General features: G+C 33.8%; 1 long non-coding RNA gene across 1 annotated transcript; it reads left to right on the top strand.

Moving 5' to 3' along the window:
- Positions 1-651: 651 nt before the first annotated feature.
- On the top strand, positions 652-3,176 carry LOC137723207 (uncharacterized). Its single transcript, XR_011066868.1, has 3 exons — positions 652-802; positions 906-1,058; positions 2,760-3,176. It is a non-coding gene; the product is annotated as an uncharacterized lncRNA (long non-coding RNA).
- Positions 3,177-17,310: the final 14,134 nt, after the last annotated feature.

Raw genomic sequence — 17,310 nt, 5'->3', positions numbered from 1 at the left:
CCTCCTCCCCCTAGCTTCCTTACCTTTTTTATGGTAAAGCTTTCTTGGGTCCTCGCTTTTATGTCTTAAATTTCAGGTAGACAGGCTATGGGCCAATTCTAACACTTCCTCGTACGTGAGACCCCATTTTATCGGTCACATGTGATGTGTGGTAAAGCTTTCTTGGGTCCTCGCTTTTATGTCTTAAATTTCAGGTAGACAGGCTATGGGCCAATTCTAACACTTCCTCGTACGTGAGACCCCATTTTATCGGTCACATGTGAAGTTCCACACCATTTTATCGGTCACATGTGAAGTTCCACACATCTGCAACCACATGGAGCCAAAAAGAGAAGTAGACTATCAAAAGCGGATTTAAGGCTAGCTTCTTCCTGAGTTCTAGTTCAGTTCCTCGGATTGAGATAGAGAGCCTACCGAGCTAAGGCTTTTCCAAGTTCTGATACCATCTTAAATTTCAGGTAGGCGGGCCATGAGTTCACTCAAACAACACCGATATTGTCCCCACTTAGCCACCTGCTCAATCTGTTAGGTATGAAGTTTTAATACAAAAGGTCTCGATGTTAATTAGAGTAAGATAATTCTATTTAAAGGGTTTGTTCTCAAGTCTTCTGACCGATGTGGGATAGAGGAATTCTAACACTACGTGTCGTATGGCTTAGGGATCTACATTCTCAACGTCCTTATTGGATTTCTTTATCCTCAGGTCGACCTGGAGATCCACGACCTCTCCTCATTGACGTCTCAAACGTGGACGGTTCACTCGTCAGCTCGTTTGCCGAGGACAACATGTTTTCAATTTCAGGTCCCTTTCAATTTTATGAATTTTTTTCTCGATTTTTTAGATTTTTTTTCCCTTTCAATCTAAGAAATTTCAATCGGTTTCAATTCAAAATCTCCGGTTATAGGTCCCTTTATTGCCCTCTGCTCCGCACACGTCAATGACCTCGCCCATCGAGCCCAAACTCGTACGTATTGTCGATCTTCATACCTCGACCCTGCCGACTTGCCTAAACTTGTAATCTCTCCGCCACTTCTGGCTCTCGGAGTCTGCAACTCAGGTGATTTTCCTCATGGGGTTTGCCTGTGTTCAATTGTGTTTTCTCGGTTTTGTCTGATTTGGTGATTTCTAGGTTTGAATATGAGATTTTGCTAATTGGGTTTTGTTCTCTTGGTTATTGAGTTGGGTTTTGTCTCTGTTCAATTGGATTTCGATTAATTTTTCTACAATTTGGTATTTGAGTTTGATAAATTTAACTTATATGAAGGTGTCAGCTTTATTAGATTGTGTGTCGTCTTGAATCCAGGTGATAAAGACCATTGAAAACAATGGCTGTCAAAACAGAAAATTTGTGGCTGCCTAATAATGCCATGAATTTGTCAGGTTAAAATTCAAGAACGGTTATCTTATTATTTCCCGCTGGGTTTTGTTTTTGTTGATTTATACATTACCTCTTTAAGTAATTTCCTCTTTAAATTTATTTAGCGTTCTTAGTTTCTCTTCTTTCATTGTTGTGCATTTGAGGGATAAGAGAATTGCACAGGTTTGTGGCTGAAGGTAAAATTCCTTTTTAATTTTCAATTTTTTTATTGCACATACTTTTTGCTTAAGTGACCCTAGTGTTTAACTCTTATCTGTAATTTTAGTTGCTGTATATTTTTTTCCTTACTCTTTTTTGTTGGGTAAGGATATTATATATGATACTAGCATTTGGCTACACATTTTGTGTGTATGAGCATATTTTTTTAGAAAATGAGGTAGAGAGAGGGAGAGAGAGAACGTGGGGGGAGTGAGAGGTTTTCTTCTTTCTTTCTTTTTTTTTTTTTTTTTTTTTTAATGAATGATGTATTTTAACATCACATGTAGATGAGGTTTTGAAAAAAAAAAAAAAGCAAAATTTGGTTGTGTGAAATTACTTTTCTACCCTATATTTCTTATTCATATTATGTTTTAATTAAAGGATTAAAGTGGTAATTTTATAAGATTACAATGAGTGTTTTATTAATTAGAAGAAATTAGTAGAGATTAGGTGGGCAATATGAGGACCAGTTGGTGGGACGATTGTTTTGTCCTTATTGTATAGCTTGTGAAGCAAAAAAAAAACCTGACCATGATAAAATTACTTAACAAATTTATCTTATTACTTGTTTTCAGAGCCACCAAGTCTATCTATATTTACCAAGTCCATCTCTATTTTTAGTGCCTGGTTTCCAAAGGCAAAGTTGAGCCAAGTTGGGAACTCTCTCTTTCTCTCTTTACCTTTTGTTTTATTTCTCAAGGAAGTTGATTGGGTTGAACAAAAAGGAATAAAAAGAAATGAAAACAAATTGAAATTTGATGGTGCTTGTGTTGATGTTGAATTTGTAATATATATATATATATATATATATATATATATATATATTAAGACCCAAAAATTAGATAAATGGTTCACTTTGATGTAAATTGATAACATCAAGCCACTAGTTCAAAACAGTGGGTCTTACCTTTAGAATGTTTTTGTGATGTCATAATTGATAACCATATCCTTTGATCGAAAATTTATCTACTCGCAAGTATATCGCTTGTGAAATGTTGAGACTCTTAAATTTATCTGCTGAAAAATTGATCTACTTGCCACTTCAATTTTTCGTGTGGAAAGTTAGAGAGTTGTACGTGCAAGTATATGCTTTTTATGCAAGTTGTAGGAAACAATAAAACTGTAAAGGCATACTTTTGTGTATATTTTAGTCATTTGATCCATGTGCTTATGTGTTTGCAGGTAGAGATAGCAATTACTAAGGCTCAAGCATTACCAAGAGCATGTCACTCTTAAAAAACATGTTTGGAGGTGTTCAAGAAAATGTGAAGTCTTTTACGTGGCAATTTCCTTCAAATTTGGTGTCTGTTTCATACTTTGACGGATAGTTTCATATTTTTTAGTATAGTTCATTGGTTTTAGACCTGATTTTTTTTAATATGTGATTAGTTATGGAAGACTACAGCAAACATGCAATTTTGTGTAGTCTATTAACTGTATGGGTGCCCAGATTAATGGGCCCTTTAAAAAAAAAAAATATTACAATATGAACACCGATGTATAAAAATTATATAATATTTCAAAGGTGTAATTATTCATTGTGCCACCATTATCTAATTGGTGGTGATTGTAGCAATAGAGACTTCTATATAGGACATGGACTTCTATTTAGTGGCTGTTTGGTAGTAATTGGGGTTTGCCACCAATATCAGTGCCCATTCTTTATAATAGACACCAATGAAAAGGGCCAAAATTCTAGTAGTGAAAATTGCGATAATTTGTTTGTAGAAAGGCATCAAGGAGAATCACTTTCACTGGCACCAACCATTTGAGCATTTGCCTTGTTCTCGTTAGCAGTGGCGGACAAATGGTTGGAGCCAGTGAGGACTATTTGCCTATTATTTGTTTTTTCTTGAGGGCTATTAGAATTTCTATCCACCGGACTATATATATTAGTATTCTTGTCCACGTAAAAAAAATGTGAAATTAATCAGAGCTTACCATTTGAGGCACGGGGTTTTTTGGTAGGAGACGTAGAGGCATGGTAGTCACAATTCCGTGACCTTAGGGATGCGAAGTCAAACCCACCAATTGGCGAATGGTACATTGTGGCCCAAAGGAGTAAAAGAAACCCTAGGGTTTTCTGTATAAATTAATATATGTGTCTGAAGTGGCTCCATCAGGTGCTGCTGACAGTGAAAGGTGGTTAGAAACTTAAAGCAACCAACTTGAAACTACGTACGTACAATGGTCTTACCCTAAAGTCATTACGGACCTTAATTATTGGAGAACTGCTCCACGAAACAAGGAGACGTAGTCTATTACATACAGCTTCTTGTCATGTTTGTTGATAAACTACTGCGCCTTGAACCAGCTAATCATACGGTCTACAATGTACGTAGAGAGACAAATGTGATAAGTGATAAGTGACGGATAGAGTCTGGACTTTGGAGGTTTGGAACTGATAATCTCATGTAATTATAGTCGGAGCTGTTTGATACCATCTTGGACAAAATCCCAAAAACTTTAAGCTATCAGCATCATCACTAAACCGGAAAATGTTCATCGAACACCAGCAAACTATCAGATTTTCGGTAACAAATACCTATCCTACAAAAGCAATTTAATTACGGAAATGGTACCATGTTAAGATTGAAGAAATGAGAGAGAGAAGATTGAATTTCATTGACCAAGTTTTCTGAAAATCATGGAGTCGTTGATAGTGCTACAGTACTCAAAACTTAAACAATCTAACAGCCTTGCTTAACTAACTCTATGACTTGTCATAATCTCATCAATATTTTTTGTTATGAGGGTTAACAGATGAACGATTAATTAGGGATGGATTTTAGTTGGGAAGAAGAAAGGTGGGGATAAATTTCTTCTTGGTCTTGTTTTTTTAATGTCTTTTTACTTTTATCACATTTTTACAGTGGTAATGCTAAAGAAACTAAATTTAGTGACAAAATTTTGTAAATTAAATGACATGGAAGTTGATGATTGGTTTATTACTTAACCGTTAATAAATGTGCTAATTCCTATTGATGATATATTATTTAATTTGTAAATTTTATCTTTAAATTTATTTTTTCCAAACATTACCCTTTTAGACTATATTTGCATCATATCTTTATTAAAAATAGGGCCCACCAACATAAATGGTACAAAAATTACTTCACTTTTCTGTAGTTTTGTCTTTATAACCCCACAATATTAAAACAAAAAACAAAGGAAATTGTAACATCCCACATCGCACAGGGGAATGGATCCTGTAAGCCTTATATGTATATTCCAATCTCTACCTAGCACGAGAACTTTTGGGAACTCACTGGCTTCGGAGTTCATCGGAACTTCGAAGTTATGCGAGTAGCGCGCGAGAGCAATCCCATGATGGGTGACCCACTGGGAAGTTCTCGTGTGAGTTTCCAGAAACAAAATCGTGAGTGCGTGGTCGGGGCCCAAAGCGGACAATATCGTGTTACGGTAGAGTTGAGCCCAGGATGTTGCGGGGGCCTGGGCCGTGATGTGACAATTTGGTATTAGAGCCAATCCCTGGCCGTATGTGTGCCGACGAGGATGTCGGGCCCCTAAGAGGGGTGGATTGTAACATTCCACATCGCCCAGGGGTGAGGATCCTGTAACCTTTATATGTATATTCTCATCTTTACCTAGCACGAGACATTTTGGGAGCTCACTGGCTTTGAGTTCCGTAAGAACTCCGAAGTTAAGCAAGTTCACGCGAGAGTAATCCCAGGATAGGTGACCCACTAGGAAGTTCTCATCTAAATTCCCAGAAACAAAACTGTGAGGGTGTGGTAGGGGCCCATAGCGGACAATATCGTGCTACGATGAAGTCGAGTCCGAGATATGGTGGGGGCCTGGGCGGGGATGTGAAAGAAACTGTTATTAGCACTTCAAAAATATCATTCTACACTCCTTACAAGTGTATTTTTCTTTCTAATTATAAAAAGTTTGGAATGGAAAATGAGATTTTGGAGTGTCAATAACAATTCTCAAAACAAAAGAATATTATAAACCAACAAGTAATGCTAGGAGAGGTAACTTCTTTAAATTACATTGGTGTGCTATGTGATATATATATATATATATATATATATATATATATATATATATATATATATATAAAGTGAGCACTCTAAAATGGTGAAACATTCAAAATATTATAAATTGCCCTTTAGGAATTTCATAAATTACAATTGAACCAAAAGAAACTAAAGTGTTTAACCATATTTTTATTTTGAATGAATTTAATATTTAAAATTATAGGAAAAAAATAAAAACAAAAACTCCCATGTTAGTGGATGGTTTTGCGTTTTTAATTCATTTCTTCGAGTTCCATAGGAACTCTGAAGTTAAGCAAGTTCACGTGAGAGTAATTCCAGGATGGGTGACCCACTAGGAAGTTCTCATCTGAGTTCCCAAAAACAAAATCGTGAGGGTGTGGTAGAGGCTCATAGCAGACAATATTGTGCTACGGTGAAGTTGAGCCTAGGATGTGGTGGGGGCCTGGGCGAGGATGTGACAGAAACTGTTATTAGCACTTCAAAAATATCATTCTACACTCCTTACAAGTGTATTTTTCTTTCTAATTATAAAAAGTTTGAAATGGAAAATGAGATTTTTGGAGTGTCGATAACAATTCTCAAAACAAAAGAATATTATAAACCAACAAGTAATGCTAGGAGAGGTAACTTATTTAAATTACATTGGTGTGCAATGTGATATCTATATATATAATGTGAGCACTCTAAATTGGTGAAACATTCAAAATATTATAAATTGCCCTTCAGGAATTTCATAAATTACAATTGAACCAAAAGAAACTAAAGTATTTAACCATATTTTTATTTTGAATGAATTTAATATTTAAAATTATAGAAAAAAAAAATAAAAACAAAAACTCCCATGTTAGTGGATGGTTTCACATCTTTAATTCATTTCTTCTTTTTTAATAATTTTTTAAAAATATGTAAATTAATTATTTAAATAAAAATATATAAAAAAGTCAATTGTCACGCGTATACGTATGGCAAGATGCTAGTGATAAGTAAAACATATGACTCATATCAAATGAGATAGAGTTACTAATCAACATGTATGCATAACTTATCACAATTAAAGATACGTGATACAAAAACGATGTATTCAAAACCTTTTCAAACCAATCTCTCACCCATCAAATTTATCTTTTTCTTCCTTCTTTCTATGAGTCGGCCAAGCGTTGAAAAAGAGTAATTACACTTATTACATTTTTCATACCATATTTATAGTATCTTATTAACAAAGATAAAATTCACCAATATAGATGAATTTCATCTTTATTAGAATGATGATATAAACGCAATAAAAGTATCATTTTTTTAATTTGAAAAACTGATATAATGAATTTCTTTTTAATTTCTGTTTTCTAGCTTTTTTGGCGCTGAAAATGAAAGCTTTTTGACTGAAAAGAAAGCTTGTTGAATGTGGTTTGCAGACCTACACGTGAACCGAGATAGAGACGACGAAGTCACGGTAACTGTCGGGTATGGCAGTTGCCACGTTAGGGAGACGTGGTGGTATATTCTGGTGTTAGTTAGCTGGACCCGCCAGTGATCGACGGTTGACCGTTCCTCTGTACGGCAGCTTGGCCCTACCAATCCCAACCGCTGCCGACAACGTTTGCTTTTTTTTTTTTTTGGTTGGACAACATATCTTTAACCATATCTCTCCAAACTTAACAGAAATAGTTGTATTTTGATCATCTCTCCAACTAGTATCCCACTTGATTCTCGTATAAATTTGCGTAACATTAATCTAGCAACATGTTGATATGCTAAAATGATCAATTTTTCTTGGTGAGCAGAAAAACACAACCAGCTATCTTTCTCAACGTTTTAAGGTATTTCATCAGGCAAAATATATTTATTACCCAAGTAATTAAGAGCATTACTAGACACAAAAGCTTTGTGTTTGAATTCATGTCCCTAATACCGTTTATAAATACAAAAAGGTAAGTATTTTATTTAGTACCTTAACCTACTACATAAAAAAGATATTAGCAGACGAATGATATGTCAAATTTTTCTTTACTTGGGGCCAACCAGATATTTTTGTTTTTTCGGTTCACTTAATTTATTTTAGTTCACAATTAAAGTAAGTTAAGAGTTCACTTTTAAAACTAATTAAATCTAGGTTGAGTAATCTAACTCCTTATTAGCCCATAGAAAGTTTGTTGTTTGTTTATTTTTTAATGTAAAAGATATCTGATTTGATTCTCATTTTTTTAAGGTCTTCAATATTATCCACTTTGAAAAGTAACGGAGTGGGCTAAATTTTACAGTGAGCTAATCGTTTAAATCTCATTTGATACTACTATAAAATTGGATTCCCTTTTTTTCATGATAACATTTTTTTACGTGAATCTTGTGGACAATTTAAGCTTGGCGAAGGCTTCATCACATGTGGACAAACCTACTATGATATCGTAAAAAAAAATTGAGACTTCATTCAAAAACTAATTGACGATGAGGGTTGTGAGCCCGAAGAATATTTAATCAATCACAAACATTGAATTAGTCAACATATTTGTTAGACGTTCAAGGTCGGAGTTTGTTAAGATAAATAGTTGTAAATTTGGATATGGTGTATCTCTTGTTTACATGTAGCTAAACCTAGTTAAATCAGAAAAGTTGATCCCTATCGTCAATTTTATTTTGAAGTTATATGAGTTGATACGAATATTTTCGGAGGTGAAAATGTAAGTCGAGGTATTTTTGTCTCAAAATACGAGGCGTAGCGTTGAGAGGCATAAACCTTTCCATGCCTTGTCTTATTATAATAAAAATATGTATAATAAATATAATATAGGCAATCCATGCAATTGGTGTGAAATAACGGGATCAGTTGATGAAATCTATGAGAAATGGGGTGGGCTGCCGCTGAAGCAGGGAAAGGGGTCTGTTTGTAGGGTTGAAAGAAGTGAAGTATCGCGAAAAAGGCAGGCTGTCATTAGTCTTACTCGTTTCTGTTTTCAGTCTTATAAATTCATGCGTAGTTGTTCAACATGAGACTTCAATTACAACAATTATGAAATAAGTGCTGAATTTTTGTTCTCTCAATCCTCCGATTATATTAAGGTGGTATTATCCAAACATTGCTTTTTATTTTCTACACATCTCTTAATTTTGACCATCTATTTAATAAATTGAAGAGAATTAAATGACATAAATTAACGGATGAATGTATAAAAAATAAAAATAAAAAATAGCACAATCTTTATATTATCGTCATTGCATACGCATCTCATGACATATGCATGATCATCTAGTTAATAATATAAGGATAAAATGAGTATGGTTCGATACTTTAATTTTTTATTTTTTTACAAAAATGGATAAACATTAATTTTTAGCTAAATGTGTTGTTTAATCTAGAAGATATCATACATCATATTCATATATAAAAAAGGACGTGGATTTTGGTCAAGCACAAGCAGCGGACTGACACTTTACCGAGGTCGATTCTATAACGAAGAAAATTCTACGTGTACCAAAAACACTTAGTATATAACATTTTATTTTATATGCTATAATATGAGTTGACAATATAATTAATATATATGATTTTTAAAGTATATTAGTAACAGGGTAATGCTAAAGTATATACAATTTGGTCATCGGAAGTAGAATTGAAGATGAAAAGCTAAAAGGTAATTAAACTCGTCCTACGTTCATCATCTTACTTTAAGTTACTGATTATTTACAATTATGTGATTTTTTTTCATACACACAATTGTTATGGCTGAGAAAAAAATAAAGTAATGGAAAATTTTATTTGAACCCATATAATCTTTCTTTACACCTAATTTATTTTCTATGTCCATAATATTTTTAATTAAACTACCAATATTTTTTGAAATCCAAATTTACTACCTAAAATACCCTCACAAACTTAATTCAATATGTAAACTTATCTTTACACCCATACTACTAACTTGTTGAATTTGTCTTCTTTCTTGTTGAATTTGTGGATAACTACTTCTCTCGTAGAATAACCAAATCAATATAATTTAGATTTGATTTATGTATCCCTAATTTTGGTTTTTACTGAGTTTGATGTCTGCCTCACCACCCTTTGCGGTCATATTGTTGCCAATTCCATCAGCAATTTTACTCTCTTCATTGTATCCTTTATGGTGATTACAGCTTTTCTATTGACATTCGGCTTTAAATCTTTGTTACAATGTTCGGAAAAAACTTGGCCGGTGATTTTTATAGTCGATCGAATCTCTTGCACTCCTCCTTTTGAGTGCAAAACACTTAAAGATGAGTGTCAAAGTCGCTATCCAAAAGTTTATGTTTTTTTCCTTTAACTTGTTACCACTTTATAGCAATAACCCATAATTTTTCTGTAGGTGCCTATGCTCTTTGCCATTTGAATTTAATTTTATGAATATTTACATAAATATCATCAACCTGGTTTTGTGCTTACCAATTTTCACTAGTACATAGTCTCCACTTCAAGCAAAGTGGACTGCACCACCAACGGGGAGGCCCAAGATGAACATTGACGGTTCTTGGAATGTAGAAAAGAAGTTGGCCGGTTTTGGTATTATTATTCGTGGGGACACTGGCAATTTTGTGGCAGCAAGAAGTAGGTGCTTTGTGGACGTGTTTTCTCTACTTCAAGCGGAAGCAATAGCGGTTAGAGAAGGCTTGAGATGGACGGCGAATAGGGGTTTTCAAAACTTAACAATTGTGAAAGTGATTCGCTTTAGATTGTGGAAGCGTCTAAGGTGTAGTCTATTAATTATCCCCAACTGGACAGATTATAGAAGATATCAAGGCGTTAATTCCATCAATCACTAAAGCTATTTTTACCCATACCTGCCGCCAAGCCAACTCTATTGCCCATAGGCTAGCACGTTTTGGTCTCACCTTGAGTCAGGAGTGTGAATGGGATGTTTCTCCTCCTTTATTTATTTCTGATTTACTCTTGGAAGAATGTGCGTTGCCTTGATATGGCTTATGGTATCTCATATGTAATGAAGTTCCTCAATCAATGAATCTACTATCGCTTCCTTTCACACCCAAAAAAAAAAAAAAAAAAAAGAAAACTAGTACATAATCTCCATCTTCTGTCTTGTTTGCCTTGACGTTGGAGTGATTGACTCAGTTTTCTATAGGATGGACTGGGAAGTGGTATATGCCTTCATGGACTTGTGATTTTTATGTGAGGCATTCAGTCACAAATCTAATTTATTTGTCTCTTTCTAAGTTTCGTAGAAGAAAGATTGGTGATAGTAAGAGTTTGACTATTAGGTGTGGGTTATCGATAAAATTTAGTTTTATTGTTAATAACATCTTGTACTTTATAGTAATTATGTAATAGGTTTAAAAGGATGTCTCATATTTAAAATTTAAATTGGGTGTAGAAAGATATTATATGATTTCAAATAATTCCTAAGAACAATTAATATGCAAACCTCTAGTCAAAAAAAAAAAAAAAAAACTTGGTATATATGTCCCAGAAAACGCCAGAAAACTGATTCCGATCAACTTCACCACATGATCAGCTGCTTCTTTTGACTTGTCCTATTTGGCGACCATTCATGTCGTTGTGCACTGAGACACAGTGCACAGATGGAGTCTGCCCTTAATCCAAGGATCGAAGAATCCCAATTTGTCCGGCATGATTAATGACTTACGTTAGGAATGCACCTGCAAGTTTGTCAATGCATATATATAGGCTGAAATTAAACAAAAAGGACAATTCGTTCTTTGATTGCCATCTAACTGAATTTGAACATTTCGTTTAGTTATTGTCACGGTCGAGAAATATTTTGGAAGTGTTCGTTTATATATGCTATCCAAGGCAAACATTTTGTACCCTGATTCAAGTAGTGAAGTTTCTACTTTACAGCTTAGAATGAAATGATATAGAATTTTAATCACATGAATAAGTTGCGACCATTGGCCTTTGGGCGTGACTGATTTTAACCTATGTCTTTAGTCTCTTACAATGTTTGATTTTCCAGGCTCACAACATCGAATATTGTAGGAAAAAAAGAAGATGTCGGGTCAATTATTTATCCCATAAAAAAGAATCAACGAGTGAAGCGAGAGATAAAACATAATTAGAATATGATCTTATTCATATATACAACACGTACTCTCACATATATTACTTTGTTCAATCGTCAATCAAAATCATTAAACAAACGCTAATGAATAGTTTTACAATATGACATGAATCTTTTCAGAGAAGTAGCTGACCAAGTCAACTAGTGGCCCTAGAAATAAGTCAATGAGTAGGGAGACGAAGATTAAGCTAATTAAGCCTTTTGGAGGAGAGCAGTTAGCTTTTGACTATAGAGCAATATTTTGAACTCAGATTGCGATCGGGCAAGCCACCTCGTTGATGCATGTCAATTCTATAAACGATCTGAATGAGCAATTTCACCAGTCATTATATAATTTGTATCTTACAGAATATTCTTTTGGGGGTCAAGGATTTAAAAAATTAATTAATATTGATGGATCCAGATTTCTTGCATTTACGTACGTAGCTGTTTTCTTGTCTCTTGTTTTGGTTTAGATCATGAAAAACAAGATAACAAGATAAAAGGATCCATGTATAAAAGAATTAACATATACATTAACTGTTACATGAGGGCATTAGCAAAAAAATTGGATCCTGCTGCCTGCAGGAGCACAAACCAAGTGTACACATAAGCAAAAGATGGATAATAAAATGATTTAATTTTCTTCTTGATCCATAATCTTACCAAGAAGATCTAAACATCTCCTGTGCATAACCATGGTCCTGTAGATATAATATAAAAACAACTTACATATTACGAATTATGTCTCGTGTCAATAAAATAGATATGTGGACAAAAGCATATACAAATACATTTATTTTATTGACACCAAATACCATGCATAGCAAGTCTTTAATATAATATAGACAAAATAAAACATTGGAAGCACTAGAACATACTGGCTCTACTTAGATACGTCTCCAAAAGCAAAACAATTCTCAATCAAGTAAAAAAGTTGAACATGCAACGAGATTGAAAATGTAAACACACACACACACACACACACACACACATATCATCGTGCTTCTTTTCTGAATACAACCTTGAATAATTTTAAAGAGATATATCAAAATAAAAATTAGTCATATCTTCTAGCTAGTCTTTTTTTTTTCCTTCTTTGTTTCTTCGAGATGTGCTTTGTCAGAGACAACGCAGATTAAGGATCATTCTACGCTGCTTAATTGCATGCGCGTGCTTTAATCAACAAAACTATCGACATATATAATTAATCAATGCCGAGCTTTGACTCCTCCTGATCAAGTGAGTTTCATCAGTCTCATCACGTTTAAGGAATCTAACCTAACGTCAATGTAAAATGAATCAATCAGATAGAGAAAAAAATATGCAGATTAAATTCATTAACAACTATCAAAAATGACATATCTGCATTTTAAAAGCAATCAATTTTGAAACTATAGGGAAAACAATTATATTATACTAGTACATATATTATATCCAAGACCAAGTGATAGAGGGAATTGGACTTTGCAACAACCGCGTACCTAACACTATCTCTGGGTTGAAGATGCCTTCTGTAGGCAAAGCCATGTGGGTAGTGATATTTGATACCCCATGTGTACCTTGTTTCTGGTTATTTTCCCGTCTCAGTAGTCAGTACTGTCTCAGAACTCACAAGTGTATGTGAATGATCAATATCTGCTGCTATCCTCTTTCACTTCTCATCAAACACCACACAATAAGTTGGAAAAGAAACAGAGAAAAAGATAGCCTGAACACCGAATGTTTGTTGTAGTTTATGTTGAGACCAAATTAACTGCTAGGTTTTGAAAAGGACCATTGGAAATATGTTGCAACCTATTTAGGTAAACTATGCACAGAAATTCATATTTGCGGTTTATTATTGTCCATCAAATTAATGATTCAATTCCAATTTTTTTCATGTATTTTTTTAATCCTTTTTTTCTTGTATTATGAGAGGTTAGATTTATATCCGTTATGTCTGAGTGTATTTTTTTTTCGATATCAATAAATTCTCCTTGTATCGTAGATGTTTTAAAAAAAGAAAACAAAAACAAAAAATCAGATTACATATGTTACGCAAGATAAAAGCCAAACTAGAAGAATAACTATACGTATTCAACTAGGAGATCCTTGAATCCACATGGGAAAGAACAAATAAGACAAATTAGATATATTGTTGATTGATAGATGAGAAATGAGAAACTAAGAGTACAAGCTACCCTAATAAAGCTAGATGATACATGCGTATGCTACATACATCGATCCTAGATATATAAATGCATACATGTACTGAGATACCATGCAGAAAGCAGATTCTTTGTCCTCCTACTTTCCGTACTCTTCCGTACCCTTTTATTTGTGTGGTCATGATTAAGTCACGTTAATATTTTATATTACTTTTTTTTTTGTCTTATTATCTTTATAAAAAAACAATATAAAATATTGACGTGACTTAACCATAACCACACAAAACAGAAAAGCACGAAAAGTGGAAGTGCAGAGAATCTGCCTCCTACAATGCATGTACTTTATTTAACACGAATGATGAACCTAAGCTGAAACTCTAAGATTTTATAGATTGGCCATGGGTCCATCATTAATCATATCATATTACACACAATTTAAACACCTCTAGGTGCAATTAAAAATCGAATCATTTAACTTAAGTTGTAATGGTTTACTCATCACGCCTCCTCACGTGAGATCATTATTTAGTGGGCCACATATACAACCAATTCTACACATGCAACCAATTTTATATTGGTCATTTAAGTTTAAAGGTAAACCTAGTAGTTGCTTTGACACCATGTTAAGATTCAAAGAGACGGGCCAAATAACTTAACCATCTGCTCATCCAACATGAATATATATGATTTTATCTTAAAATGCACCGATGTAATAATGAAATCATTTGTTAATACATCGTAATTTATTTTGTCAAACTCTCGAGGTAGAATTTCTAACAAAAACAATGAACCTGGACTACAAATAATATAGATGCATTAACCACGCCTCCTCACGTGAGATTACTATTTAGTGGGCCACACATACAATTAATTCTACACATGCAACCAATTCTGCATTGGTCATTTAAGTTTAAGGTAAGCCTATTAGTTGCTTTGACACCATGTTAAGATTCAAAGAGACGGGCCAAATGGTCCAACACAAATACTATCTCCAACTTAACCATATGCTCGTCCAACATGAATATATATGATTTTCTCTTAAAATGCCTCGGTGTAATAATGAAATCATTTGTGTTAAACATAGTAATTTATTTTGTCAAACACTCGATGTAGAATTTCTAACAAAAATGATGAACTTTGACTACAAATAATATAGATGCATTAACCACGCCCTCTCACGTGAGATCACTATTTAGTGGGCCACACATACAACCAATTCTACACATGCTACCAATTCTACATTGGTCATTTAAGTTTAAGATAAACCTAGTAGTTGCTTTGACACCATGTTAAGATTCAAAGAGACGGGCCAAATGGTCCATCACAAATATTGTCTCCAACTTAACCATCTGCTCGTCCAACATGAATATATATGATTTTATCTTAAAATGCTCGGTGCAATAATGAAGTCATTTGTTAATACATCGTAATTTATTTTGTCAAACTCTCGATGTAGAATCTCTAACAAAAACGATGAACCTTGACTACTAATAACTGATATAACAGAAATATAGTTAGAGGGGTATTATTGTAAGTAGGTTATATGGCTATATAAGGGATTATACAACTATCATTTCCTTAAGTTCATTTGTATACATTTTATCCATTCAATCAATACAATCTCTCTGGTTTTCTCTCTATCATCTTCCTTTTCCTCTGTACCAACTTTATATTTTGCAATGTAGTTAACATGGTATCAGAGCCACCAGGCTCATGCCATGGATCCTGATGGTCGATTCCTTTTCCCTTTTGCTTTTCATTAGTTTCTTTTTCTTTCTTTCTTCTTCATTTTTTTTCGGATTGAGATTATGACTATTGGTGGTGTGATCTTTACTGCTTCCGCTAGTTATCTGTGGGAAATTCAAGAAGCACGTCACCAGTTTGCAGCAAATCAGAGGTTCCAAAAAAGGGTCCAGTCACACAGTGCCTTAATGTCAACAACTCTAGACTATCATACACTGCTCCAAACTGCAAGAGACAGGGGTTGAAGCAGTGCAGACATCTTCGTTTCGTAGTTCCAGATCAGTCTCAAATACCTAGCTAGCTCAAACTTCACTTGGATCCTCCAAGTTTAGTTTGAGGGGGGAATAATAACTGATATAACAGAAATATAGTTAGAGAGGTATTATTGTAAGTAGGTTATATGGCTATATAAGGGATTGTACAGCTATCATTTCCTTAAGTTCATTTGTATACATTTTATTCATTCAATTAATACAATCTCTCTGGTTTTCTCTCTATCATCTTCCTTTTCCTCTGTACCAACTTTATATTTTGCAATGTAGTTAACAACTACAATTTTAATCTTGAGTCGAATTCATTTCCTAAATTTTCTTCGTAAAAAAGGACCTCCTTCTTGACCTACATCAACATGTGAATTACATACCCTTTTTGTTTGTTTGCTTGTTATCATGTTATGCAAGAAGCATTGTTCTTTGAAGAAAAAGCTCACATGATTTCGTTTTTTTCTTTGTAATATAAGTAGAAAAATTTCACATGATGGCAGACAACTTGTTTCAGAATAAAGTTTAGTAAAATGTTCAATACACAAAGATATTATATATATATATATATTTATATATATATATATAAATATATGTTATAAATTGTTGTAGTGAGTACTAACTTGTTTGGTTCATGATATGATGCATAATAGGAAATTTAAGAATCAAAAGTACGTGGAAGCGAAAAAATGATGATGCAGGCCAAGAATGATATATGCCTTCACATTTTCAAATCGATCGAATAGTTGGGGAATCATGAAACCCTAATTTTAATTGTGATTGTGAAACCAAAACAAAAGTGATAGGATTCTTGTAATAACATAGAGGAACACATGAGAGAGAGAGAGAGAGATCATCTTACAGAAATTCCAAAAGGCAGGTATGAATGATGGTGATGGAGTACTACTGCTTACATAACTATGTATATTTAGCTCCATATGAAGGGCCATGTGAGTGTCATATCTGCTGCCTCGTCGAATGGGTAAAATGCCGACAATGTATGTGTCATTGATTCACCGAAGCCCTCGGATTCAATAATACTAGCTGGTCGTTTCATCGATATTGATATCATAACCTACAAATGAGAGGAGTTATATATAATATTATCGGTATATCTATAAACAAATTCAATGCATATTTAAAGTGGGTTTAAGATTATTGTAATTAAATGACCTATTAAAAGAATTCATCACTTGAACGCTTAAATAAGCATTACCAATTGCCTATTATTTAGCAGTCGTTAAATTTCACCTAACTACAACAATGTTTACATGATCTTTAACTAAATACTATATGCTCAACGGCGTCTATTTCGAGCGTCTAAGTGCCTATTGGCGTAATAACATAACTGAAAATTTACTGAATTGTGATTTTTTTTCAAGGAATTGTGATTATATACATGAGCTTTATACACACACATAAAAGAAATGTGATTAGGTAAAACAGAAGTAAGCACCTAACCGACAATGATCTTTTACAAAATAATAAAAACAGATCTGGTGGATGATATATGGGGC

This window comes from Pyrus communis, chromosome 2 (assembly GCF_963583255.1).
Source record: "Pyrus communis chromosome 2, drPyrComm1.1, whole genome shotgun sequence".
NCBI classification, from domain to species: Eukaryota; Viridiplantae; Streptophyta; class Magnoliopsida; order Rosales; family Rosaceae; genus Pyrus; species Pyrus communis.
This window is presented reverse-complemented; position numbering and strand designations above follow the sequence as displayed.